Source organism: Panthera onca, chromosome D2, assembly GCF_046562875.1.
Source record: "Panthera onca isolate mPanOnc1 chromosome D2, mPanOnc1 haplotype 2, whole genome shotgun sequence".
NCBI classification, from domain to species: domain Eukaryota; kingdom Metazoa; phylum Chordata; class Mammalia; order Carnivora; family Felidae; genus Panthera; species Panthera onca.
In genome coordinates, this window is record NC_138349.1 from 48,288,098 (window position 1) to 48,312,638 (window position 24,541).

General features: G+C 46.6%; 1 protein-coding gene and 1 long non-coding RNA gene across 11 annotated transcripts in view; one reads left to right on the top strand and one right to left on the bottom strand.

Moving 5' to 3' along the window:
- The window catches only part of ANXA11 (annexin A11), a 44,816-nt gene extending 41,892 nt beyond the window's left edge, over nucleotides 1-2,924 (bottom strand). Inside the window, exon 1 of one of the 2 annotated variants that reach the window (XM_060642355.3) lies at nucleotides 2,739-2,924. The gene's annotated coding sequence lies outside the window, so the exon portion shown is untranslated. The remainder of the gene's footprint in view (nucleotides 1-2,738) is intronic. The other variant, XM_060642354.3, reaches the window with a different exon arrangement.
- LOC132685249 (uncharacterized) overlaps nucleotides 825-24,541 on the top strand; it is a 35,854-nt gene continuing 12,137 nt past the window's right edge. The window contains exons 1-7 of one of the 9 annotated variants that reach the window (XR_013550482.2): nucleotides 2,966-3,289; nucleotides 5,372-5,450; nucleotides 7,869-8,049; nucleotides 9,752-10,075; nucleotides 10,182-10,363; nucleotides 15,750-15,931; nucleotides 18,358-20,531. This is a non-coding gene — a long non-coding RNA (uncharacterized LOC132685249). Of the gene's footprint in view, nucleotides 939-2,963; nucleotides 3,290-4,473; nucleotides 4,793-5,371; nucleotides 5,451-7,868; nucleotides 8,050-9,751; nucleotides 10,076-10,181; nucleotides 10,364-15,749; nucleotides 15,932-18,357; nucleotides 20,532-24,541 lie in introns of those variants that run through there. The other 8 variants (XR_009613011.3, XR_013550484.2, XR_009613010.3 and 5 more) reach the window with 8 other exon arrangements.

Here is a 24,541-nt window from a genome sequence, read left to right on the forward strand (position 1 = left end):
TTCAACAACTCCCTTTAACAATGCAAATTTCCAACAAAGAAACTTCAGTTTTTTTCATTTCCCCTAAGGGCTTTCCTATCTAGGATCATTCAAACTCCCAGTGCTCCAGGAGACAATAGCATCAAGAAGGTGCTGTAGAGAAAAATCCGGGGAAACCTGTCGGCTTGCCTGGTTGTGATTGTGTAGCACACCCGCACACAGACTCCTCCCTGAGTGCTCCCCATCGGACCAAGTGCCCGGAGCTGCTCAGGCTTAAGGGGGAAAGACAGAAGCTAAGGAGAGAGAGAAGGAAGTGAATCCAAGGGGAAGGAGGGGGAGTTCCAGAAAGGCTCTGGGTCCTCTGAACATCCAGCACTCAGCACAGATTTTGTTTCTACATTTACCTCCTGCCTACACTGGCTTCCCCGCCCCCCCGCCTCCCCTTCACCCCCCCACCCCACCCCCCCTGTTCTGCAGTGAACAGCAAATTGCCAAGAACCCACACTAACCTATTCTGGCTAGATTCTTACTGCTGTCACCAGGAACTACCCATCCTCCCCTGAATCACAAGACCAAGGCATCACTAATCGATCTTGGCCTTCTAGGTACAGCAATCCAGGATGGGTTCTGTCACCCTTGCCCTGGCTACATAAGGGAATCAAAGAGGACTCTCAGCCATCTCCTACTCTCACCTCTCAGTCTGAACTTAATTCTATTTCATTCTCCTTTTTTTTTTTTTTTAAACCAATCCAAACCCAGCCTTCAAGGTCTAATATCAAAGAAAACCTTGCTTCTCTGGCCTGCCTCTTTCAAGCAGCTAACATCTGCTGAGCACACACATTAGGCAAGGCCCATCCTGGGTATTGTGAGACCAGAGATGGATAAGAAACAGACCCTACCTTCCAAAGAGGAAGGACAGGGCAGAGACAAGACATGTGGTCATACAAATACCAAGCAAGGTGAGTACTGAACAGTGGTGCCAAAGGAGTGGAGGAGGAGGACTTTGTGGGCTCAGGGGATGTCGTGTCCCTTTCTGCTAGGAGGAGGCACTCGGATGGCTCTCAGGAGGGTGGTGAATAATGGGCAGAAATGGGGAAGGAGGGCATTCCAGGAGGACAGAACGACATGAACTGAAACAAAGGAACTGGCAGAAGGGCAGTTCAATCTGAACCTTCAGCTGCACGAAAGAAACAACAGCTATTATTATTGTATTATTATTATGGCTGACACAGATTATGACTTATGAACCAGGCCCTGCTGTAAGCTTTATCTACTGTGGGTGCTATCCACCTGGAGCACAGGGGTATGGTGTACCAGTCACCAGTTCAGGTCAACGCCTGGGTTGTATGGTTGCAATATAATAACTCACTGAATTCTCAGTGACCCTGTAAGGTAGGTACTATTATTACCTTCACTTAAACGATGAGGAAACCAAGGCACGGAGACTAGTAAGAGACAAGATTCGGGAGGGATGCGGGACCCCAGGGACTGAGCACCCAATGCCAAAGCAACAAATTTCCCTGGCACCTCACTTGGCCGGTCTTCTCAGCGACCACCTAGAAGCACAGAGAGTGCCTTTGAGGGAAGGAGCACTGTCAATCCTCCTGGAATCCCCAACAATTGACTTTAGCAAGGAAGGAATGAAGGAACATAATGAGAGCCATTTAGGAGTGAGCAAGAGAACACACCCTGCCGGTCCAGCTCCTGGACTCAGCCCTGCCCTCCCCTGCAAGTTTTGTTCCTCGTTGCGCGAGCAGGGAAGAGGCTCACCCCCACGGCACCAGTCCATGCCTAGGTCAGGGCAGCCAGGAGCAAAGCGGGGGCTCAGGAGAGAGAGCAGAGTGTCTGGCTACCTAGGATACCCAGAGTGTCTTAAAACACCCAATCTCCATAGCAAGGTCACTGATGGGGAGAGGAGGGGGGGGACATAAATGCTCCCGGGGCCAACTGTAACTGTCTTGGGCTAGAATTGGCTAGCTTAACTCCCCTCCTCGGAAGGGGAACTTCACAACTGTCCTTTAAGCCAATAGACTTGGTTTCTGCCTATTTAAGCCTTCAAAGGGCTGGGTAGGGCCCAGGGGGAGAGAAAAGTTCAAGAACCCCTCCCTGAAACTGTGCTCGAGGGGAAAAGCAGAGAAGGTAAACACACCGGTGAACACAGTACCCCGGACGGTTCCGCATTCTCTCAAAGTGCCTTACAAACACTCTCCAACGGCGGCAGCTCCCAGGATTTGCGTCCTCCCAGGTTCAGAAGGAAAGTTCCTGAAGCCAGCCTCCCCTACTAGCTCTCCTTAGCACAAGCCTTTCCGGGAAGGGCACACACACTCTCGAGAACTCAGCTAGGTCAGAGGGGCCCGGGCCATAGGCCATCCCCATACCAGCCAGTCGCCTTCTGGTCACAGATTCACCCGGTCCCAAGTTCACCCAGTCGTCTCACGCCGACCCCGAACCTGCAGAGCCCCAGACCCCCGCCGAGCAACACAATCACGTGGTCCTGGCTACGGGGGCCCGGCCTATGCACCTCCCACCCCACAGGGAGGGCAGCCATCTACTGACAGCCAGGCCGACGCAGCCCGTCCGGAACCGACAGCCCGACACCATCATCCCCCCCCACCACCATGCCTTGCAACCAGGAAGCCGCAGGGCGGGGGCGAGAGCGAGCGCGGGGTAGTCCCGGGCCTCACCGGGCGGGCCACCACGCACTGCAGCCGCCCGGTCTCTGCCGCCGCCCCGCCGCGGGTCGGGCAGCCCTCACTTACCTGGCCACTGACCACAGGGGTGGGGGCCGCGAGGGACAAAGGGGGCCGCAGGCAGCGGCGTCTCTCTCCGCGGGCGTCCGGCCGCGGCGCCTTGGTCGGCCTGGAGCTCTGTCCCACTCCGGCTTTCTGGGCACTCGGGGCACTTCGGGCACTTGGGCTCCGCAACACCCAGGGCGGGGCGGGACGAGGAGCCGGGCGGGCGGAAAACTCGGCTGGGCCCCAGCGCGCCCCGGGGCGGAGCCGCTCGCACTGGGGGCGGGGCGGGGCTGGGGGCGGGGCCGATGTGCGGCCCCGCCCCTAGGTCCTAGCCCAGAGGGCTGAAGAGCTGAGAGCTGCCTCCTGAGGCCGGGGAAGAAACACTCCGGCTTGCCGGCTCTCTTTAACCCGCAGGGGATCCCGCGGGCTCTCGGAGGTCGGCGAGAAGTAGCAGCTCCGCCCGCCTTCTCCGACGGTCTCGCTCTCCGCCGGGCACGCCCTGCGCCGCGATCTCGGGGCGGGCGTTCCCCAAGCCCGCTCTGGCCTGTGTACCGTTGTTAGCGACTCTCCTTAAGGTAAAGAACACTTTGCACGCTAAAATGGCCACGCAACCGTATGGAAATGGTGGGGGTAGGGCGAGTGGCTGTACAGTGGAGAAACCCAGTAAACTACCTTAGCCAGGTGATCAAGGTCAACATCAAGAGAGAGAAATCAGCGGTGAGAGTAGGTGCCGATTGTGGTCTTCCTCCCAAGAATACATATTCCCAGTCTATGGGAAAAACACCAGCCAAACCCTGGTTGAGGGATGTTCTACAAACTACTTGGCCAATACTCCTCTAAATTGTCAAGGTCATCAAAACCAAGGAAAGTCTGCAAACACGTTGTTACAGCCAAGAAAGCCTACGGAGATAGGAAAATAATGTAGTGTGGTATCCTGGATGGGATCCTGGTAAAAGGACATTAGGTAAGAACTAAGGAAATCTGAATAAAGTATGGACGTCAGTTAATAAGGCATCAGTATTGGCTCATTCATTGTAGCAAAAGCACCATACTAATAGAAGATGCTAATAATAGAAGAAACCAAGTATTAACTTCTCATTTTTTTCTGTAATTAGAAAACTATTTTTTTTTAATGTTTATTTTTGAGACAGAGCATAGCAGGGGACAGACAGAGAGAAAGAGGGAGACTCAGAATCCGAAGCATGCTTGGGGGTTGGGGGAGAGCTCGAGCTCACCAACTATGAGAACATGACCTGAGCCCACGTCAGACGTTTAACCGATTGGGCCACCCAGGTGCCCCAATATAAAAACTATTCTTAAAAAGAATAGTTAAAATTCTTAAAAATTTTTTTTTAAAGTTTATTTTTGAAAAAAAATGTTACACAGGTAATAAGTGAACAAATGGTAATTTAAAAGCAGTTTTTAGAAACTGAAATTCTTACTCTCCCAAGACTTTTAGGCGTGCCCTTCCAGATCCTTCTCTCTGCAACACTCTACTTCTACTCTAGGTGAATATATTCACCTAGATGTACTGTTTAAAATGATAATTGCAGTAATTTTTTTTTTCAATGTGTTTTACTCATTGCATCTTGCAGGGTCTTTCCCCGCAAGCGTACCTTGATCTACTTGATTCTTCCTAAGGATTGCATGGTGCGCGCCATCGTGCGTGTCACCTAGCTCCTTAGGGAAGGACATTTAGGTTGCTGCAGGTTTGGGGCTATTGCAAACAGCGCTGCTGGTCTTGTTTCCATTTTTTCAGAGCGCACGGAGTGGGAGAGACTGGGCGCAGTAGGCCAAAGGGGAGACTCTGGCCTCGGCTCTGCAGGGGGCAGGGGTGCGGGTGCCTTGCGGCAGCCGCGCCCTCTGGCAGCCTGCTGCCTCCAGACTCCGAACCCCGGGGACCCAGTCATTTTCCACGGCCTCTGCAACACCCCTCCCTGCAAGGCGCGGCCCGTTTTCGGAGCTGGACTGCATTTTTTAGAGATGAGTGGCCGGGTGAGCCTGAAACCCTGGCCAAAGGCTCCAGTGCGACACGGAGGAAATGCCCCGCCCCCACCCCCAGCAGAAGAGAGGCCGAGGTCAGTGGCACCTGGAGACTCTGCCGAGGTTGGGAATTACTGCGGTGGGGGCGTCCGCGGCGACACAGGAACGGCGTCGGGGTGAAGCTCCCACCGAGCCCGCGGGGTTCCGAGGAAGCTTCCGTCGCCCGGCGCGCTCTGGGCCGGGGGTTTTGTCGGGGAAGGTCACCTGGCGCCCACCAGGCCTCTGCCTGGGCACCCTGCCCCGGCGCCGCGCGTCCCGGCGGCCTCAAAGTCAAGCTTCTTCGAATGGCTCACTTTTTTCGTAGATGAGCGACTGCCTCTTTAAATACTACCTTAAAAAAAATAAATAAATAAACAAATCAGGGTTGGAATTCCTTCTGCACGTAGCACACACTTTCTGGCATCGCAACTGAGCTCTTCAAGGCCAGGATGGTGAATAGCTACCACTGTGCTCCCCTTACTGTGACTCAACCGTTTACTTTCAACAAACGTGTGTGGAGCTCCGACTCGGTGGGAACACTTGGGTGGGGGAAACGACTCTAGGTTTGGTGTGCAAACACCTGGGTTCTGTCACTTGAAGTTACATGTTCTTTGAGCCTTGGTTTTCCCGCCTAGAAAATCTTCAAAATGATCTCTGAAAACCTGTAATCACTGCTTCATCGCTGAAAGGAGCTGCTAACAAGCATCAAACGAGGTAAGGGAGAGTAAGTGCCTTATGATAAGTCCGGGGCTGCACAGCCCCGAATAATAGTAGGAGACTCTTCTGATCGTTCTTACATTGAGTCATTCGACAATGATTGAGTATGGCCAATGTGACAGCCCTCTGCTGGGTGCCACAGAGAGGGACAAAAGGAAATTCTCTTGCTCTAGACTCCCATCTCTTCTCATGTGGGGAAACAAATCGTAAATACCTCACAGAATACAGGCTTGTAAAAAGAATCATTCTGGGTGGATGAGCAGCCAGTGTAGAGGATGGGATGCAGAACGGCTTCTTCTGATCTGTCTGGCCAGACTTTTCAATCGACTTTTAATTTTCAAAATCATGTTTATTCTCCCCCCCGCCCCCAAGTATCTATTGCTTTCATTTCTGCGTTTTATCTTTGTGGGTTTGTTCCTTCTTTCTTTGGATTTGCCCTAGTGCTCTTTCTCTGGTTTCTAGAGTTGAACTTTAGGGCCATTTATTTTCCAAATCTTTCTGTTGTTGCTTTGTAATAAATATATATAAGACTATAAATCTCCCTCTACATCCTGCTTTAACTACATATCACAAGTTTTTAATATGCCATGCTTTTGTTATCTCTCAGTTATAAATATTTTGGTGTTTTTTTTTTCTCTTAGGATTTTATCCCTAATTCATGGATTATTTAGAAGTGTGTTTCCATTTTTGTTTCACAGTCATGGCTTTTTAAGAAAACATTTTGTCGTAGATTTCTAATTTTAATGCTTGGAGATGAGAAAATGTGCTCTTTTTAGAATTTGTTGAGACTTCTTTGTGACCTGATAGACAGACTTTTTTTTTTTTAATGTCCCAGTTTTTGTAAAGGCACAAGATTCTAGTATTTCTCCATCCACTTTGCTAATCTAGTTATTTAGCTTGTTTATACCCCAGGCTTTTTTCCGTTCAATCTGCTGATTTCTGAGAGAGTCAATTTAATGTTTTCTGCTTTTATTGTACTTTACCAGTGTTCTCTATAATTTGGTCTCATTTTGCATTATAATTTTGAGAACAAATTATTAGGTTCACGTAAGTTCATAATCGCTTTATCTTTTGATGACTTATCTTCTTTTATTGCTTTTCTCCTTGAAAAATTATGATGCCTGATATTAGTATTGCTATCTAAGATAGTATTTGTCTCGTATGTTTTTCCTCTCTTTTTTCAGGCTTTACTCTTCTTTAGGTTCGTCTCCTGGAAATGACATACAATTTTTTGTACCAATCTTAAAAAAAAATCCATCTGAGTATCTGCTCTTTTTTAAGTTTATCTGTTTTGGGGAGAGAGAGAGGGAGGGGAGGAGAGAGAGAGGGAGACAGAGAATCCCAAGCAGGCCCCACATTGTCAGCGCAGAGCCTAACCCAGGGTTCAACTCACTAACAGCGAGATCATGACCTAAGCTGAAATCAAGAGTCAGATGCTTAACTGACTGAGCTACCCAGGTGCCCTCTGAGTATCTGCTTTTAATTGGTGAGTTTAGTTTATATGAATAATGATTACAGAAATATTTGGACTTATTTCTGCCCCTTGTTTTGGTTACACACACACACACACACACACACACACACACACACACACACACTCAGGGCTGGTATTCACCTAAAACACATTAATAAAATGTGTAAATTGTAAAAAATTGAAATTCTTTCATCCTGCTTGGTAAATAGCTGTTGCCTTGAGACCTCACAGGGCCCCCACCCCTGACATTCCCCTGACCTAGCAACGAAAGGGGCAATGCTTATCAGAGGGGACCTACAGCACCTTTTCCAACTTTCTAATTGGTCAGCAAACAGGCCATGCAGGTGGCTTAATATTTTGAATATCATGTGAATTATACTTTCTCCTTGTTTCCTTTTTTTTTTTCCTTTCCTACTTCCCTTTGAATTGTTTGAATTTTCTTTGGTTAAACAGAGAGGTGATACTAGAATTAAAAATGTATGAATAAATAACTACTTACAAGACACCCTTCCCAGGATATCCCTCAAAAAATTCAAATTTATAATGTCAAAAAATGAACCATCTTCTCCCCTCAACCTGCTTTTCTTCTTGGGTTCTGTATCTCTGGTGAGATACCACAGTAGTGTCCCTCACGTCCGTGGGCTCCTCATGGGAGAGGCTTGGCAAACTTTTCTGTGGTCTAATGTTCTTGTAGAGTTTGCAAACGTAAGCTATTTTAAGTACAAACAGTTAAGACATCTGGCTCTTTCTACCCTGAGTTCTCCAAAACCCTCTCGTGTTGGAGGGGCCATAGACATTTTTGGGATTTAGCTAAAAAAAAATAAAAATAAAAAAATAAAGTGAGCTGGAGATACACTTAGTTAGGGCTTAGTAGGAAATGTTTATGCCGTGTGCAATCACTTCTGTGTGTACTTAACATTATTGCTAATCTTCCCATGTAGAAAATGGTTTCTATGGACGTGGCTCTGATTCAGCCAGCAAAACCAGAGATGGCTCAATAACAAACATGTCCTGTAACACCTGTTTTCAGAAATATGCAGAAACAAGATTTGACATCTTCGGAACCAGAAACTAGTCTATGGAAAACTCTTCCAACCATTGTACGTATGGAGTTTTAAGCATGTAAGTCTATTCTACTCCACGCCTGTTTAAAATGGAAGCTCTCTCTTATAAGGAATATACTCAATAAGGCAACGTAGACAATTGTAATATACAAAGAGATATAAATACATCTTTTTAAAAAACGGTTTCAAGAAATATATTTTACTAGAATTCTGTGTAATAAGGCACAAACTGTAGGAGTGCAGTGTGTGAATTAAATGCTTTCTGCACCTCACTGTGTCACATCTCAACTTATGCCATGTGTTTTATACTGATGGAGTCTGTAAATTCTAGATGCGCACACCAAGAAAGACAAAATTTTAGCATGACTTTTTTTTTCTTAATGTTTATTCATTTTTGAAAGAAAGAGCGCAAGTGGGGGAGGGGCAGAGAGAGAGGGAGACAGAGGATCCAAAGCAGGCTCTTCACTGACAGCACAGAGCCCGATGTGGGGCTTCAGTCCACAAACCAAGAGATCATGACCTGAGCCGAAGTCAGACGCTCAACCAACTGAGCCACCCACGTGCCCCTAGGATGACTTTTATATGAACTACATCAGATGATACAAAACTCAATTTACCACTACGATAAGAACATCCATGACAAGCTGGAAAATACGGTATCGATTCAAGAAATATTTAAGATTAGACATTGCACAAGAAAACTTAAAATGCCTAGAAATCTCCTGGCCCAGGACACCTGGCTGGCTCAGTCAGTAGAGCATATGACTCTTGATCACAGTGTTGTGAGTTCAAGCACCACACTGGGCGTGGAGCCTACTAAAAAAAAATAAAAATAAAGAAGTAACAAGGTCTGTTTCTATAGCCTTCTTGGCTTTAAAGTTCCTATCTGGTGATAAGGATGTCTTTTTACTTCTTAGCACAGGGAGGGTACCTTTTGTATGGGAGATTTGTTTCCTGCTCTCCGGGGGACGGAGGAGGGTCTAAGTGTCTTGCACCTGCTGCTTCCCAAGTAGCTTCAAATATCAAAACAATCTATATTCCATTGGGGTACCTTTTGGGCAGCCTGCCCCTCACCCCTACAACATGACTCTACCAGCAGTATTAATTGTTTGCAACTCAAGTAGCTTACTTGTGCAAATTCTACAAAACCATATGACCGTACTAGAAGAAGATTGGCATCCCTTTCTATTCTACGGAAGAAAACATACTATCAGAAAAGCCTCCCTATAGATAGATTTCTCTGCGTTTTTTGCGTCTGACCCATACTCTCCTCCCCTTAAGCACCGCTGTTGTAGTTTCCAGGCCCTTGTGGTTTCTCACCTGGACTCCTGCAGGGCCTTTCTAACTGCTCTTACTGGCCCCAGTCTCATTCTCCTCAGATCTGTCCTCCAGGGCAGTATAAGATGCACATGTGACTGTGTCACTCTTTTAGGCCCATCGTGAGCTCTCCAGGATGAGGTTAAGCTCTTACCCTGCCCCATCAGCCCATGTCCCGCCTCTCCTTTTGCAATGCAGGCAAGTCTTGCCTCTCTCAAAATGTCGACTTGCTTACAATCCATCCTCCCCGTCCTACCCTGCCATGTCCCCATACCTTTGCTCATGCTGTCCCCTCAGCCTGCAGAAGCCTTCTCTCCGCTTTTCACCTTGGTTGCTCCTACTCATCCTCCAAGACTCTGCTTAACTGTCATCTTTTCTAGAAGCTCTCTGACCTCCTCTTTCACCCTAGTGGACTGAACACCTGCTCTCGTCTCTCTCCGCAGCCCCAAACTCCAAAAATGAGAGGAAAGGACAAAAGTTGGTATTTTTAAAAAAGAGGACAAGGAATGTTCAGAGGAGCAGAAGCACTGAGCAATTTCTGAGAGACTGAAAGTAGACAGGATGAGATATAACATTTCAGCCGAGCACATGAGCAAACGGTGCTTATATTCTGGAGTGTGTATCCTGTACTGTACATTATACCTCATATTCTGGAATGCGTATACTGTACTATATATTACAGAAGCAGGAGCAGCAACAAGGACACTCCATGCCTGAGGTGGGGGAGGCCTGGGACAAGAAGGAGCTAACGGGCTATTGATTGGCAGGTGAGATAAGCAGCCCTTGGGAGCAGCTAGATGAGTGGACTCCTCAACATCTCCTTAAATCCAACCTTGGAGACAAGATGGCCGTGACAGGAGTATCTGTCTCTAGGTATGAAGGAGTGAAGATAGGACGAGGCCCAGATGGATGGCAAAGCCAAGGAAGAAAGGGTAGCAGCTAAGCTCCAAAGACCAAGTATGAGAGCATCCACCCAAGGATCCATCCTGCCCATCCTGCACATTCTGAATGTGTGGTGCACACATTTGCAAAGTGGCTTTCACCCCTTCATCACAGTAAGTTACGCAAACAGATCTTTTTTGCAGGAAATCTCATGGCCAAACATGAGTTCACTACCAAAAAATTAAATACCCTTTGAGAAGCACCAACACCATGAAAGGAAGATTTATAACTGAAGAAACATAATCATTGCTAATGTTTACTGAGCATTTATATGCCAGGCACTATTCTAAACATATTGAATATATTTATTAAAAAAAAAAATTTAAGCTTATTTGTTTTGGGAGGGGGGAACAGAGAGAGAGAGGGAGAGAGAGAATCCCAAGCAGGCTCTGCACCATCAGAACAGGGCCTGACGTGGGGCTCAAACTCATGAACCGTGAGATCATGATCTGAGCCGAAATCAAGAGTCAGATGCTTAACCGACTAAGCCAGCCACAGTGCCCCATATTACATGTATTTAAACTTTAGGGACACCTGGATGGTTCAGTCAGTGAAGCGTCTGACTTCGGCTCAGGTCATGATCTCACAGTCTGTGAGTTCGAGCCCGCATAGCGCTCTTTGGTGACAGCTCAGAGCCTGGAGCCTGCTTCGGATTCTGGGTCTCCCTCTCTCCCTGGCCCTTCCCCTCTCGCGCTCTGTCTCTCTCTCTCAAAAATAAATAAACATTGAAAAAAATGTAAAAACTTTAACCCTACCAGAAATCTTTTAGGGTAAGACTATTTTTATCCCATTTTACAAAGGGGTAAGCTAAGGTGTAAGTGATTAAGTAACTTCCTGCAAAGCCATACAGCTTTACAGCCATACAGCCATACAATTCTTCCTGCCTCCAGAGTCAAAGATTAAAAAAAGCAAATAGGACAACTGGTACTGAGCTTTGAAGTAAGTATAACTAATTTTCTCAAATAAGAGAAGATGAAAAAGAACCAATTAGAGATGTTGGAAATGAAAAATATATTTATTTAAAAAAATTTTTTTTAATGTTTATTTTTGAGAAGGAGAGAGAGAGAGACAACGTGAGTGGGGGAGGGGCAGAGAGAGAGGGAGACCCAGGATCTGAAGCAGGCTCCAGGCTCTGAGCTTTCGGCACAGAGTCCAACATGGGGCTCGAACCCATGAACCGTGAGATCATGACCTGAGCCAAAGTTGGACGTTTAACTGACTGAACCACCCAGGCATCTCCAAAAATATATTTATAATTAAAGAAAGAAAACCATGCCAAGTGGATGAGCTAAGTAGTAGAATGTATGCCCCTGAAGAACAAATGAACTAGCAGATTGGACGAAGCAATTTTCCCTGAAAACAGAAGGGGATTAATAAATAGAATGGAGAAAAGATAACAGACATGGAAGATAGTTCCAGAAGGGCCATGATCCATCCATTAGGTGTTGTAGAAAGAGACTAGAGCAATGGATGTCCAGTGAAATGTGGTTGATTGGCAACACAAGTTTATTTCCTCTCCCTCCCCAAATCCCAACACCACGGCAATAGAAGAAACCCGCAAAAACAAAAGGAACAAGAGAAAAGAAAATGGTAGACAAAATTTCAACACACTTTTTGAAGACAGAAATTATATGGAGGAGTGGTAACTGATTCGATAGAATGGAGGATGCTTTAACTTGGGTGCACTAGAGGGAGAAATCAAGAAGTCAGCTGATTCTCCCCACCCACCCCCAGAATCTCAGCCAGGCTTAGCCTTACAGATGTAAGCTAGAGTATGAGGCTGCAATGAGTATGGGAACAGGGACATAGGCAGAAACCCTACTCATTTTCCCTGCCCCCTTCAGCAGAGGTTCCCCCCACCTATGGAGAAAGGGGACTCATTTGTCATATAAATTGAACTGTGGGGACTGCAGAATGGGACATGTAAGGCACAATGAATTTGTGAGGAGGAAGTAGAGTATGGGGCTAAATAAGGATCCAACCAAAATCTGCATATTGAATGCTGGGACCCTAGTCTCCAAGAAGTAGGCAATCCGCAAACAGGGAACTGAAGGATTCCCCTGGGGAGAAAATGAGCCGCCCAGACAAATGTCCTCCACTGGCTGATATTTACTGATTCCCTCAACACAAAAGCTGATTGATGCTTAAACACCCTCCAGTGAACACCATTGGTCAACAAGCCCTACAGCCATGCAGATTCCATTTACCATTGTGTGCCTCATCCCTAAATGCGAATGTCCAGCCTAGGATCACCATCCTCGGAGGAAGGCCTCTGAAGAGGGTGACCAACCGTCCTGGTTTGCCAGGGACCAAGGGGTTTCCCAGGACACGGGACATTCCTTACTAAAACTGGAAGGTGTCTGGCAAGCCAGGATGAGCTGGTCGCCCTACTCCACATGTATAATCGAGATCCATATGCTTGGCTTTTGCTTAATAATCTGCAAGCCTGGCCCACTTGCCCAGCTCACAGCCTGTGAGCACAGTCATCTGCTATAATTTGTAGGGTGTGGTGGCAAAATCTGCCAAAAGTTATATTAAATGGTTCGTGACTTTTGCTGATCCTTTTCCAGCCTTTGACGTGATATAGAGGGGAAAATAGGGACTATGCTATTTGTAATTGCCAGGTGGGTAAAACAAAGCTGGATCAAAGATGGCTTCTTTAACTTTTAACTTTACCGTTAACCACCTGATACCACTTTTGGATGGGTTACAGGTATGTTTTCCTACCGAGCGCAGTGCAGCCCGCCTGCCAGTGTGGGTTCCGAAGGGTCAGCATCCGTGCCATACAGGTTGTTAAATGTGGTAGTAACTGTGCCATCCTGCTCTGTACTTGACAACAGAAAGCTAAGCGTTCTCTGGGATGCAAATTATCTGCTTTTGACATCATGAACTCAGAATGGTCTTAATAGGCAATCGATACTGCTATCTTATGACCTCCAAATACAAGGGCTACTGATTTTGGATCTGAAACAATCATTTTAATAGATACCCGCCAACCTTAGGGGATTTATAGAAAAGAATTATTAATATTAAGTTACCTCGTTTAGTTCCCTTGGGAGTGCATTTCACAACCAGTTTAACTAGCAGGGTCTGTTGTTCAAAATGAAATGTGCTGCAGGTTTTTATATGTGTCGCCAAATAGGGTGTATGGTTACCCATCTCCTGTACAGTTTCTCCAGGCTGATTTTTGTTGCCAACACATGTTATGATGTGGAACTGCGGGGCCTCAATTACTCACTTGTTGCATTGTTAGGGAACTCTCAGTTTCTCCTAAAGCAGCTCGTGGCTCTGCCAGCAGGGACTCCCTTGACGACACACTTTGGAGGGGATGTGTGTTGGCCTTTGCTCGAGGAACACGTTCTTGCTGGCACCTGAGTTTTCATAAGAGGCTTGAATCGAAGTTCCAGCTCCATTTATTATGAAGGCATGTGGCTCATGTCTTAAATGGCAATGGAAAGTACCAACATTCCAAGTAGAATCTCGACCTCATGGCCACAATGGACTTTTTTAAAAAGCTTGGTTAAAAGAAATGCTGTTTGTGGACGAGTGCCTACAAAATATATATTGTATTCATTCTCTAGACACATGTTCTTAAATATATCACCAATTCAGCCAGAGCATCAGACTTGTGTGCTTGACTGCCTCTCATGGCTTCTTGATGACCAACTTTTAGTGGATTGTGTTTGGGTCAATGTCCCTCAACCTCTACTGAGGGACATTATGCAAAATATGGCTTTGAACATTGATCCGTTATCTGTTGTAGGGATGCTGTTGAGCACATTGCTTCTCATGCCCATAGTGGCCTCTCCATGAGGACCATTTGTAGAAGTGAATGCACTAATTGGTCTCATGTATCTGGAATTATGGAATAGTTGCATTTTTTTTTTTAGCAACTTGCAAATACTCTGGATCTTATAATAGGTCATATTTCCCTCCCCTTATAATAGGTCACATCTCCCTCTGCTGCTAGGTCTTAGAGCTAGGTTGATAAACAAGCGTGAGACTGTACAAAGGGGACTAATCACTCACATTGGCATAGTTGGTGAAATGGAATCAGAGCACGGGTGTTGGCAAGGTTCTCTGGAGGATGTGCCTGCCATGTTGAGTGTCAGGGAATCCCCTCCCTGGACAAGGGTTGGAGACCAACATAGGTCTCTCCAAACCAGTCTTATAGAAGTGCCTGCAGATTATCCCTCTCATGTAGGGTTGGGGTTAGGATCAGGTATAGTGGGGCGATGACATGGGGAGAGAGACCCATCTAGCTCTCTACCCTCTTCCCTCACCAGCTTTCTATCTTTTATCACACATGGCATGGTTGGAAACAAATGGGCACCATATGGGAAGTTAGGGGCCAATTGCTGTCCAATGCTTCACCCACCTCGGTCTCCAGATCTAGATTCCAGTGTTCACTTCTGTTATGGGAGCCAGGGAACCGTAGATGTTGAAAGTATAGCTCTGGAGTCAGAGGGCCAATTTCAAATTCTGCCTCCATGCTCAATAGCTGAGTGGCCGTGGGTAAGAAATCTAGTCTCGTCATCTGTAAGGTAGGAACGAAAACACAGCTTGCCAAACACAGTTGTTACGGAGACACATTATGTAACTACTGTGAATCATCTGCCACAGAGCTTGACGCAGCAGTGGATGTTTGCTATGAAGAAATGCATCATGGTGGTTAAGAGTTTGGGCTTTGGAATAGGATATACTGGGGTTCAAATTCCAGCTCTTCCTGAGCCAGCTATGAAACCTTGGGCAACTTCCTAACTTCTTTAGTCCTTAATCTTTTTCTGTCTCCAAATGGGACAAATAATACATATAAAACTCTTTTTTTAAATTTTTTAATATGTATTTATTTTTGAGAGAGAGAGAGAGAGAGAGAGAGAGAGAGCAAGCAGGGGAGGGGCAGAGAGAGAGGGAGACACAGAATCCAAAGCAGGCTCTATGCTCTGAGCTATCAGCACAGAGGCTCGAACTCACCAACCGTGAGATCATGACCTGAGGCGAAGTTGGATGCTTAACCAACTGAGCCACCCAGGTGTGCCCCTGTACATATCAAACTCTTAACACACCATTTAATATGAAGTGTGTGGTCTATAAATGATTGCTCTAATTTCTTACTTTACTGCCGCCCCAGGAGAGAATGTTTCTCAAGTCAAGCAGGCAGGAGGAAATGCCTAAGAGAGAGTCCCCAGAGCTGCCAGCACTTTGGTAACAGGGGAACTGATGTCCATCTCTAACGTACTTTGGTAACACAGCCACTTAGATTTATTATTTTCTGTGTGCTCAACAATGAGCTAAGAGTTCTATATTTTTGTTTTACCTGGGACGAGGTGTGGTGGATCTTTTGGGAGCCACCAGTGCTGTATCAGTCTGGGTCCAGTCAGGAGACAGAAACCACATAGGGGTTTAAGCAATGGACGTGTAATATAAAGAATATTACGCGATGGTGAAAGAGTAACTATAGGATGTAAAGAGAGCCTTACAGGGCTACTCTCCCTACAGCTGAGGAAGGCTTCCCAAGGAAGGACAACCTCGGAAGGGGTCCACCTCTCCAAACTGTGGATCAGGCCTTATTGGAGAAAGATTCGTGGCAGCCCCTTGGATGGCAGAGAAATTTCCCAGTGCATTGGCCGCAACTGCTCTTTGGTTGCCAGATAAGGATGAAGCAATCTGTGGGAGCACAGGTGAGTCACAACCTGGAAGGTGGGGCTGCGGACATGTAGAAGGAGTCAGGCAGCAATGTTAGATGGGCAGCACGGAACACACAGTGTCAGTGTTGGGAGGGTCATGGGAAGGTGATCACCAGGCTGGACAGGACTCTAAGGTCTCTGGGGGACCTCCTGGGCACGTAGCCAGGGAAGGGCACCATAGGATGTCCTACACTTGCCAAAACCAGCAGCAGAAGCCCCTTCTCCTGCAGAGTTCTCCCAGTATACCCTCTGCAGAGAAGGCTCACTGTAAAGGAAAGATGCTTATGGGGATTCTGCCCGTTATCACCCAGCACATATTCTTGGGTGAATTTGGAGCTGAAAAGTAGTAAGTTGATAACCAGCGGCATTTGAAGAAAGTTGGAAACACATACGTGTGGATACATATGTTCATGCATGTGCATATATGTGTACTAATCCACCCTGCTTGGTGGGGTGGGGGTGGGGGGCGGATACTTCTAGAACGTTCACAGACCCTAAGTGAAGAACACCACTCATGGTTCCCCACAGCCACAAGAAAGCCTCCATAAAGCACTGAACTAACTCTCCGGGGGAGGTGGGGCAAGGTGGCATGAAAGAATCGACCAAGAGACTTCCAAAACCCTGTCCTAGTTATGGAGGGTGACATTTCTTCCTCCTTCTCCATTCCCTTCTGTATTGGTCATGCATCCAAGGGAGACCTGAAGACTCCAGCAGGGCAAGGCCTTTTTTTTTTTTTTTTTGCATATTCATTTCCCCCAACATCTAGCTAATCTGTCAGCTTGGGCACACAGAGGGCATTGTGCTCTGAACATCAGGCTTCCTGGGTTACTACACAGACTCAAGGCCAGTCATTTTCCTCCACCAACTAAACACCAAGCTACTTGTTGGGAGTGACAGACACCAGTTTCCATACTTTTACTGTTCATGGCACGCTAAGTTCCCACTCATGGCCCTGCTGAGAGTAAGGGCCCAGAGGCTGAAAAGTCATCTCTCGCCCTGCTCCAACCTCATCGAAAGGGCCGGATGTTGGCAGTGGTCAGAGATGTCCAAAGAATGAAATCGATTCCATTAGGTGCTCAAATGTATGACGCATGAATGGAACCCTGCCTCCATCCCACATCTACCAGAACCAGAAGGGGGCCCAGGAGCCTGTGTGTTCTGAATAAGACTGCCCTTCCCCCAGCCACATCACCTTTGGTAGAGTGAAGAAGGCCTTAGGAGCTCCACATGTTGCTGGAAGGCCCTCATCTCTCCTCCCCAGGCTTACTCTTCACCACCATTATTTGCCTAGAGAGCATCAGGATCCATCTTATCTTTAAGGCTTTATTTTGATTTGCCTCAGTCGCTCCAAACAGTTCAGGCCCCCAGGCCATCCCTTATCTCCCAGACTGGAAAGCCCTTATAGATCTTTATGGCCCTCTCCACCCTTTATTTTTCCCCACAGCACCCGACAAATAGTAAGGCCGACTCACTCATTTGTTAGACTTCCCCAACCGAGGGTGAGGTGTCTTGTTACATTTGTTAACCACTCTGCTCCCAGCATAGAAGATATCTGGCATATAGTAGGTGCTTAATAAATACATGTCTCAGGAATGCATGAACAAACAAAGCATCTCCGATGCCCTGTGTTTTGTGGGACTCAGTGTCCACTGCAGACCAGTTAGTCTTGTCACTACCTTCCCATCAAGGGCCTCAATTACAGCCCCCCTGCAACCCCCCCCCCCCCCCCCCCCAGTGGCTTATCACAACTCTCTGGCACTTTCAGAGCATGGGCTTTGGAGACACACAGGCTTGGGGTTGCATCCTGGTGCTGCCACCTGGAGGTTTTTAGCACCTCTATACCTCAGTTTTGCCTATTTGTAAAACTGGGACTTTGTGGTCAAGTGGATTAAATGGAAGCTTTGTGTAAAGGACTCCGCACACCTCCAGGCACCCAGTTAAGTGCGCAGTAAAGGATAGCGGGCAAGCAGGGAGGCCACAGAGCAGGGTGGGGAGGCACAAAGAGGCTTCATCTGCCTTCCATCTGCTGTGGGTTGGTAGCGGATGCCTGGAGCCCTGTGCTAAAATGGATTCTGGGCAGGCACTGAGCTCAGGGGGGAGTCCTGCAATTGATTAATGATGTCTGCCATGGGCATGGGTGCTGGAGGGTGTGGAAGAACAAGGAGAGTAGCAGACCCAGGCCACACATTTGCCATCCTGATCTACAACTTGCGCCACGGCTCCTTTCCTTTTGTATGTCTTGACTGCTTTCAAGAGTAAGAGCTCCTCTCTTTCCAGGAGCTCTTCCCTGACCTCACAGTTCTTCACACGCCCCCACCCTGAAAAGGGTAAGGTTTGCTCCTCTGAGCCCCCACACGTTTTCTGTGCTGTTCCTTTGTTAGTCACCATATAGCATTTTGGATGATTTTTTTAACTTTCAGATCTCCTGTCTGTATCTATGAGCTGAAAAATGCCTTCAGGGAAGGTTTTGCCTTTGAGAATGGATGTGGTAAAATGAACATGGTGCGCTGGAGTAGGAATCAGAAAATTTGACCTTGCTGTGTGAGTTTGAGCCCATTGGCTTGCCTCTCTGAACCTCAGTTTCCCCGAATGAAAATGGGAACCTTGAGTAAGCTGCCTTCCCCGCCCACTGTATCGCAGCATTTCATAAGGCTCCGTAGAGAGTAAAAGCATTCATGTTGTGGTTGCATACCCCTTGTGCTCTCCTTCTGTGGCTAAAACTGGAGCTTCTGCAGATATATGTTGATTTCAGCAAAGGAGTAGGCAGAAGAGAGCCTCAAATGAGAGCAATGGGCACTCTGGACGCCCTGACGGCAGAGTCTGGAGAACGGAAAAGCCAACTTTTCTCCCCTTGTGCTTGCAATTGGGGAAGAGTGAGGAGCCGGGAAAGGTAAATGCTGTCATCTGCTGGTCATTTCCTGTGTAGCAGCATCAAATTAATAGTTTTGCAAAGCTCTCGTTCAAAGTTAGCTAAGGACCTGGAGGGAGGAGGAGGCATTTGCTGAGCACCTACTGGTTATAAGGGACTATCTTCAAGGATGCTATGAACAGAGACATGACCTAGCCCTGGATGCTGCCAATAAGGAGGACACGGACCCCAGGGAGCCAGGGCCGCCTCCCTGTGCCTGTGTGCCTCAAGCACACCCTTTGACCTCTCTGAGCTTCAGGTTTCTCATCAGGTGCGTGGACTAGGATGGTCTCCAAGGATCTTGAAAGATGAAGAGAATATTACAGATGGGCACTGGGAAGGAAAGGAGGAGGGCATCAAGAGAAGCCCTTGGAAAGTCTGACAGATGTCCTCTTCCCTTGTGCCCGTGTTTGTGACACCATGGGCTAGGCTCCAGATCGCTAAGCACCTGCCCTCCTCTGACTTCTGTTCAGGGGAAGGGACAGTGGAGTCGGAAAGACTTCTTGAAGGAAGACTGGAACCAACGCCTGCGTTGTCCCCACCAGTTTTAAGAAATGGAACCATATGGTTGCCTCTGAAGTCATCCATTATATGAATATATTATCATTTCTTTATACATTCTGCTGTGGATGGCATTTGAATTGTTTCCTATTGTTCCCAGGCTTTTACTGCTTTGGACATCCTGTCTTATTAATCTGTAGGAGTTTAAAAATATATTTGAGATACAACTCTTTTATCATCTATGTATACTGGAAAATGTTTATCCCACTCTGTAGCTTGCCTTTCCACCTTCTTACAAATGTCTTTTCAGGAGAGAAGTTATTAATGGTAATGCAGTTGTAGCAGGCAGACTTCTAAGATGACCGCCATGCCCATCACCCTGGTATAATGTCCCCCCACTGGAGTTATGGAATATGATAGGTATCATTGGGGATCATGTTCTAGTCTGTGGCAAAAGGAATTTTGCAGATATGGCTGTGATTACTACTCAGCTGAGTATGAGTTAACCAAGTGGGATGTTATCCAGTTGGGCCTGACCAAGTCACATGGTCCCTTCAAGCCTGAGTCTAGAGGTCAGAAACGGAAAAGGTCAGAGATTCGAAGCATGAGAGATTTGATGTAACATTGCTGGCTTTGAAGATGGAGGGGCTCCATGGCAATGCAGGTGGTCTCCAGGAAACTAATAGATCTTGATGGACAGCCACCGAGGACCCAAGGACCTCAGTCTTACAACCTCAAGAAGCTAAATCTGCCACAACTCCATGAGCTTGGAAGAGGACCCAGAGTGCCAGAGGACCCAGAGACCACAGCCCAGTCCATTCCTTGCTTTCGGCCTGTGAAACCCTGAGCAGGGAACCCAGCCATGCCGTGCGTGGGTTTCTGGGCAACTCATCTGTGAGCCAACAAATGGGCGTGCTTTTAAGCTCTGCTGAATTTATTGTGCAGCAATAGAAAACAAACACAGTGGTTGTATTTATCAGCATTTTCCTATATTTATCTCACTTTCTGAGTTAAAAAGATCATTCTCTACACCGAGGTCGTGAAGATACTCTTCTAAAATTGTTACAGTTTTGCTTTTTCACGTTTAAGTATTCCAACTTCCTAAAATTGATTTCTCCCCTTGCTGTGAAGTAGAGCTCGGACTCCATTATTCCCCACTTTGGATAAAAATTTGTCCTGAGACTACTTATTGACTAGTCCATTATTTCCTCATAGATCTGCAAGTGCAGTCTGGTCATGAAGGCGATTTCCGAACAAACGAAGGTCTGTGTCTGGCCTCTTTATTTTGTGTCATTGTTAATTTGTCTATCTTTGCAACAGAGCCACACTGTGTTAATTGCTATAGCTTTCTAGTAATTCTAGATGTCTGGTGAAATAACGTGCCCATCTTGTTCTTCAATAGTGTCTTGGCTTTTGGCTCTTGCAAATAGATTTGAGACGGTTTATCAAATTTCATAGGAAAACCCGTTAGGATTTGTATCGGAATCATAATATTATATCTCTAAATCAGTTGGAGGAGAGATTGGCATCTTTAAGATACTGAATATTACAATCTATGCCTATGGTCTATGCCTCTTTTACTTGTCTTCCTATCTTTCCTAAAGACTTACAATTTTTCCACTCAAACATCTTTCCCAAAATTTGTTTCTAGGTACCTTCTATCTCTTATTTCAACTATGAATGGCATCTTCTAAAAATACATCTTTTCTGTTTGTGACTGGTGAATGGAAATGCAAGCCATTTTTATATTCTCATTTTGTAGCCCACAACCTTGATAAATATTCTTATTCATTCAAATAACTCAGTTGTAGATTCTCCTTGGTTTGATTTCTTGAATGGATATAAACAATTCGGATTTGGTAATTTGTGTCTTTCAAGGAAATTCATTTCATCTACGTTGTCAAGTTTGTTGACATCAAGTTGTTTATAATGTTCCTTTATTATCTTTTTAAAATTTTTTAATGTTTATTTAATTTAATTTTGAGAGAGAGAGAGAGATAGAGTGCAAGCGGGGGAGGGGCAGAGAGAGGGAGACACAGCCTCCGAAGCAGGCTCCAGACTCCCAGCTGACAGCACAGAGCCTGATGCGGGGCTCGAACTCATGAACCATGAGATCATGACCAAAGCCAAAGTGGGATGCTCAACCGACTGAGAGAGAGTGAGTGAGAGTGAGCATGTCAGCAGGGGAGAGGGGCAGAGGGAGAGAGAGAGAGGATCTTAATCATGTCCTACACTCAGTGCAGAGCCTGACACAGGACTTAATCCCACGACCCTGAGATCATGACCTGAGCCGTAATCGAGAGTTGGAAGCTCAACCGACTGAGCCACCCAGGTGCCCCCTTTATTATCTTTTTAATATCTGTAGGGTTTAATTGCTATCTTCTTTTTATTCCCAATATTGGTAATTTTGATCTCTTCTTGATCAGTCTTGCCAGAATTTTTTGGTTTTGTCTTTGCTCAAGTTTTATCTATTTTCGCTGTGTTGTCCGTGAGTTTTTGGTTTTGCTATCCGGTTGCTCTGTTTACCTGTGACGATTAGGGGAGATTTAAAAATGATGTCATTGTCATCATTTTCCTACAACCTCACACTTTGATTTTTGAAGTGTATTTCAATGGGTGTAATTCTGTGTTGGCAGATTTTTTTTTTTTTTTTTTTTTTTTTTTTTTACTTTCAACACTTTAAAAGTGTCATTCCATGGGCTTCTGGGGATGAAATTTCTAAGTATGTATAAAATATGGTAAGTCAATAAAGAAGAAATTATTGACTCCAAGGAAATTTTTTATATGTACAAATTAGGAAAAATAATCTTGGTATACTTCAAGATATATTATAATATATATTATATCCACAACCTAGTGATCCTTTTTTTTTATACAAATGCTTGTTCTGTTTTTGGTTACCTCTCGGAGGACTGAAACACCACCTCTCTCCACAATGTTGTGGGAAATTAATTATGTAGAATAATTTTCAAAAATTTGGAAGGAGGGACTATGTAACACTTATTACAGCATCTTATTGTTCATTTGCTTATTTATGTCTTATTTTAAGCTCTCTGTTGGTAGGGAACATATCTTTTTAATTTTTTTTCTTTTGGTGAAGCCTTAATATATTTAAAAAAAATCTTCGCGTCTTCTGGAACTAGTATGTACTGGAAGCATGTTATTTCTTTGAATTAACGATGACACGTGGGTATTGAGATCACGTAAGGTGAAAGGGAACTAACGTTTCTTGAGCACCTACTGTGTGTCCAAGATTATGGGAGAGTGTCTTGGAATTTGGTTGAGGTTGAGGATAGAGACAGGTGACAGAAATGTTCAGAGCGGGCCTTCAAAGGAGGGGAATTTGCTGTGTTTTGCTGGCCATGGAGTATGTTCTTCTCCACCTAGGAGTCACAGGGGAAGGTGTAGCCTTCACTGGTCAGATGTGGGGCTTAGTGACCAAAACCCTTGTGAATTGTGCTGGTGTGCAAAATCAAGATCCGCATGGAGGGTGGATTAGACACGAAGTGCCTGGAGAAAAGAAGGTTCAGGAGGACACGGTTTTTACTGAAGTCTTTGAAAGGCTGCTGTGCTGTGTGGAAGATGGCGCAGACTTGTGGGAAGGTCACGGCTGTGTCCTGTGGGCAGAAATGTGAGGGAGACAGATTTTGCTTCGAGCTTGTCATTACAGCACGCCATTTGTAAATAGAGTGGACTGCGTCAAGAAGCACCGAGCTCCCCGTCTCTGGAAGTACACAAGCAGAACTTGGCTGGCCATCATGACATGACTCTTGCATTAAGAAGGATGTTGACAGCTGACTCTGGGGTCCCTACGCTTTTGACTGAGGCTGAGAAAGGCAGTCTCGTCGCCTCAGGTTCTCAGCCAATTCATTCAGGCGCTGAGATAGCCATTTTTGATTTAATAGAAGGTGTTCAGACCAACACTTGGGTGTCACACGGCACATCTAGAAAGAGAGACAGTAGGAGAAGCAGAATCTATAGGGAGAGAAGAGGGAGAGGGATTGCTGCTGATGATCCAGAGCTTAGACACCAAGAGTCAGTAACACTCCATCTGGACCAGCTGTTTATACATCACTCTCCCTTAAGGGCTGTATCCAGTAGGGTCTCTACAGGACACAGAGTCACCTCGGGTGACACCCGTGAAGATGCTGTAATAGATTACTGACAGAGATGTGGGTGGGGGAGGGAAACAGGCAGGAAATGGAGAGGCTCCAGAGACTAGCCACAGTGGGAAGCCTTTACTACCCCCAGGCTGCTGGGATCAGAAGAGGAAACTGTGTTCTGGACCCCTTGAGAGCCGGAGCCATGGAGGAGGGATCTCCTGAGGGAACTGCCATCATGGAGGTCACATCTGCCAATGGAGACATGTTTGTGAGGAAGGAGAGGAGCCAGGGAGGAATACCCCTGGGGCTTGCTCCTCTTGTCCTCCAGAAACCGCCCCCTGGGCCTCCTTTTGGTCAAGCTGATCAGAAACCAGAGGCAGAGAAGCCAGAAAGACTCAGTCTACAAGGATGAGCCTCCCCAAGTTCATAGCAGAAAGGGGAAGAGAGACATGGGGGGAGGGAGGGGTGACAAACAGAATGGCCAGCGAGAGGGCTCCTTTCCCCACCCTTTGGGGCAGAGGCTACGGGCTGCCCCACGATCTCCTGGACCAGAATGCAGACACATCAGAAGATGAGGGCAGGACCTCAACAAGACAGAGAAACTAGAATGAGTGAGCCTGGTCCCCAAAGCCCCAGGACTGCTGCCCTCTCTCCAGAGGGTACCATTAGGATTGTTACAGGAGAGAGACCCAAACAAAGCAGTGCTGGCTCAGAGCTGCCAACCTGGGCCCCCCACCCAGACTATTACAACCTTTGGTGGCTTTTGACAAGGACAGAGTCCCCATTTTCCAGGAAGCTTTAAGAGCCTCCTGCATGTTTTTACAGCGTGCCACAGGGATCTAGTCACCTTCTTGCCTAGGACCCCCAGCTCCGAGACCGCTCAGAGCAACTGCAACCTTGCACTAAGAAGCTCTCTTCCAGCGCCGGCGTCCTTCCAGCACTTTCTGCAGAGTGCTGGTGTCAGCCCCGAGCAGGGTGGGCAGGCCGCGCCTTGGTGATGCTGTAGCTCTCTGTCTCTCCTCCTCAGCTGGGCTCTCTTGCCCTGCCTTGGCGTCCTCGCCATCCCCAACCTCTCTGCCCTGCACAGCCCAC